Here is a 4281-nt window from a genome sequence, read left to right on the forward strand (position 1 = left end):
AACTGTCAAACTCCATTTAATAGGTTAGGAATAATGAGCCAGACCCCAGAAGAGGCTCACATGTTTGGATGCTAAATATTATGAAGCCCAAAAGTCAAGCACCAGCTGTGGACTCAAAAAACCGAGCCAGAGTATGTAATACACAAAAACAGAAGGAGCTGCAGCCAGCCAGCGGGAAAGACTGCCAAGAAGAATGGTCTGAAATTCTCCCTCTCTTCTGGACATAACACCTCTCCAGGGAAGAAGCACATTGTGGCCAAGATCCCTTCCTGAATGCAGGAATGTACGTGCACATGTGCTGTCAACCAGGCTGCAGATTCTGGCCATGTTTCATCAAGAGAGAAAGAAGTCACCTCCCACTATTTACAGAGTAGCCTCACAGTCAGAGAACATGGCTTAGGTATTGGCCTTTCTTGATCTTGATGACTGCCAAACAAAATACTGTGTTTATTTATCTAACCTGGGTCGGGGTAATGCACCCTTTCAAATGAGATAATATTGCCTACCAATGTATTTTCTGTTTGGACAAATTCATCATCCTGAGGAAAAACATGGCTGCAGATGAGAGGATATATAAAAAACTGCTGAACAACTCAATGTGTCTCTTGTTTTGGAAGAGCTGGAGGGCTGCAGCACTGGCAAGGCATATGCTTCTTGTCCTAAAGTTCACCATCTCCTCCTCAAGCATTCCTGCCTGAAGCAAGTCAGACAGCAAACTAGTGCTGGAAATTATCCACTCTCAGCCACACATTTGTAGTCATCAGCTGGGTGAGTAGGTAGCTTCACCTGTTAGCAAACACCACTGAAAGCAATCTAAAATAATTGGGTTTACCTCAGTGGTTAAGGCACAGGCTGAGAGCAATTTTACCTCCTTTGAGTCTCAACAGCTCTTATACTTCTACAACTCAATCATTTTGAATTCCTGAACATATTACCAGTTTAAAGCTATGTGGCAGCCTGAGTCTGAAGCACACGGATTTGGGCCTCAAGAAGCAAGCTTTCAATTAAATAATTATTCAAGTCTATCCTTGATTCCAGGATAAAATATTTTCAAGACAAGTCTGAGGTCTTTTGATGAACCAGCATTAGGATATTGAGGTTATCAATGTGCATTTCCTGGAGACATGCTTAGAGCTGTACTAAAATGAACTATAGATGGTAATTTCAGATTTTAAAACAACAAGGATGCTTTTTGCTTTGGATATTCTGTGGACTTTATCTTTAACAGAATTTATAAAAAGAAGTGGTCAGCAAGTCCAAGTCACATGAGAAACTTGGCTGAGAAGTCCAAAGGCTGAAGTACAAATTCTTCCTTCATGTTTCCTTTGTCATACTTCGCCTTTTCCAGTTGTCAGCAGTGAAGCTTCACTGAAAATGTACTTTCCAGGGCAGTTTTCCATTAATTTTTTCCCCACATATTCCAAAGTGAGAATACTCTAGGGATAACATGAGCATCTGAACAACTGCTTCATTTCTGTCAGCCTTTTTTTTAGTGGTAAGACACAAGTTTGCAAGTTCTCTTACATTCAGTAATTTATTGTGTGTCTATTGCAGTGCAGGAAAGGGTATGGGAGCAGACAGTTTACCTTATGGCAAATTCCAAGGAAGTATTTAAAGTTCAAATGAAATTCCACCATTCAAAGTGGGAGGTTTAAGGAAAAAAAAAGTCCCAGGTCTGTCAGTGAGAAGTTTAATTATGGACAAGATGACACACACATAGTAAAGCACACAAAGGCAAAAACATCTCTGTGGAAGCACATTCCAATAAAATCTTAAAAGATTACTTTAATAATAAACCATGCATTCCTGAGCAAGCCATCGCAAGATTAGCTACCAGATTGCTTTGCTGCAAGCAGATTTTTCACAAACTGTTACTGATACCACTTTTGAGGCATTCATGAAAGCTGATGTCTTCCCAAAGTCTCTGCACTTCGATGGGCCTTTTTGTGCTGCTACCACAGTTTCCACCCAGACTGGAATCCTGGTGATCCTAATGACAGGCTGTGGTTTGGGCAGAGTTAACATCCGGAAAGCTATAGAAAAACTCACTGAGGTGAAGGGTTCCAGCTGCAACTTCAGGATAATTTTAGACCTGCCGAAAAATGGCTTGTGTTTGGGAAGTGCTGAGACTGATACTGTTCTGTACAAAAAGCACTTACACAAAAAATCCTTATGTGGAGGCTGAGCCTATGCCAGCTGTAGTAAAATCAGACACAAAAAATATAAGAAAAAAAGTCATAGTCTTGGGAAACAGCATTCCCTCTCTCCTCTAGCCTTTAAATGGTCACTCCTAAAGCCATAGCAGACATTGTGCATTTTATTCTGGTTTTGCTGTAGAGAAATATAAATAATTTGACTTTTCATAAAGTGTAAAACATGTCCTCATGAAGTGCAGTATAGAAATAACTGTATTCCTGTGAGGCTTTCTGCCTGGATTCTTCCTGCATTCAGAAGACAAAGCAATCCTATTACATATGTTTAATGTAACAGTTCTGAATTTTAGCATTTAGCACAACAATGTGGGACATCAGGGGAGATGTTCTTAGCCAATTTACAAAAAAAAAAAAAAAAAAAGGTGCATTCCTTCAAGTCTTGAAACATTTTTTTTTTATTTTCTAAGAAAACTGTAATTTTTCAAGTTAGTTATTAACTACTTTTCAGTTTTAAAAAAAGTTTTCCTTTGAGAGTGTTAATGATATTCAAAGTGCTGGTGCATGTTGGACCTCTTGCCATTTCTGTACTAGCTTGTACTAGATGTAATTCCTTTGCATCTCAAAAAGGGCTCTTAAACTGCTCAGTTTTAGCAAATGAAAAACATTTTCCTTTCTTCCAAATTCAGCAACAAATAGTACAAATCATATCTGCAATCATTAGTGCAACTAGTCAAGGTACTTTGATGAAATGTGCCTGGAGTTTGTTTGGGTAAAACACAGATGATAATCCTGCTCATGCCAGCTCCAGGCTGGCCTGTTCCATAGAAGTTGCTTTGTTACTGCACTATGTTTAAAGTAGGCACAATGTCAACCTTCATGTCAGGCAGCCTGTGGGGCTCTCATAAGGATGCTGAGCTAAGTATTATTCTATAAAATACGTACTGCCCCAGGACCAAGAAGCTCCAGTTCTGCTGGTGGGTGTTTAGCACGAGTTGTTCAAAACAATGCGCAGTGCAGTGCCAGCTGTATAAAACCAACATTGTTAAACATGGATATAACTGTGTCCCAAGGAATTCAGGTCTAATCCTGCAATGTGTGTGTAGCCAGCAACCTGTTAATGGCAGCAAAACCTCCTTACTTGTGAGGCGTGCACTTCCTTCCCTGAACACTAGGCTAGGGTATAAAAAGACGATTCTCGTGTCCTTTTCGGTTAAAATTAGCTCTTCTCCAATGAAAGGCTGACACAGACAAGTGAGACACAGCCATCAGCTCCTAGTCACCTCAGGCACAGAGAGGAATAGCATGCTCTAGGTATTCATGAAAAAATAGAATACCATGCCGTATCTAGAAAAGCTTTGTATCATTTAGTAGCTTTGGACGAGGATGTTTGCCAAATGTACCCACCAGTTTGGAGCCATGAACTTCCCGGTGGTAAAAAAATAAGTTTGTGTTAAATATTTCCATCTTTTAAACACTTCGAAATATCTATCAAATGTATTTAACCAGCAGGGGGGGAAAAATAAAAAAATTTAAAAATTAAAAAGTAGAAAATAAGAAAGAAAAGTGGAAAAGTGTTGTTGCCTTTTTATATTTTTTTTTAATTGTGCATTGGTGCAGAGCAAAAAAAAACAGTTTTTAACAGAAATTAAAAAAAAAAAAAAAGTTAAGATAGGTTTACAGCCTTGAAAAGAAGAAAAAAAACCTAAAACATTCTGCTACAAGGACAAAAATATGGGTTTTTTTCTCAGACGTTCTTTCGTACAAGTTGGAAAACAGCTACTACTCTGGGGAAAAAAAAAAAAAAAAAAAAAAAAAAGAAAACATAATAGATGTTTGAATAGAGATGAGTGGGAAGTAGAACAGTCAGGTCTGGATGTGACCCAGAAACCGAATTGCACTGACCCAATATTTCGGTTCGGCTGGTCACAGGTCTGGGGAGATGGAGGACGGAGAGGAGGGTACAGTCTGTGGGTGCCACACGGTTCCGAGCCCCCGCAGGGCCTCTGTCCCCCCCAGCTCCCCCGGCCGTGCCCCGGGGCTCCGTCCCCCGTGGGGCGGTGCGGTCCCGGCTCCAGGGCCGGAGCGGAGCTCAAGGGGTTAAACTTGTGAGCACCGACACGTTGAGGGG

This window comes from Oenanthe melanoleuca, chromosome Z, assembly GCF_029582105.1.
Source record: "Oenanthe melanoleuca isolate GR-GAL-2019-014 chromosome Z, OMel1.0, whole genome shotgun sequence".
Classification (NCBI taxonomy): Eukaryota; Metazoa; Chordata; class Aves; order Passeriformes; family Muscicapidae; genus Oenanthe; species Oenanthe melanoleuca.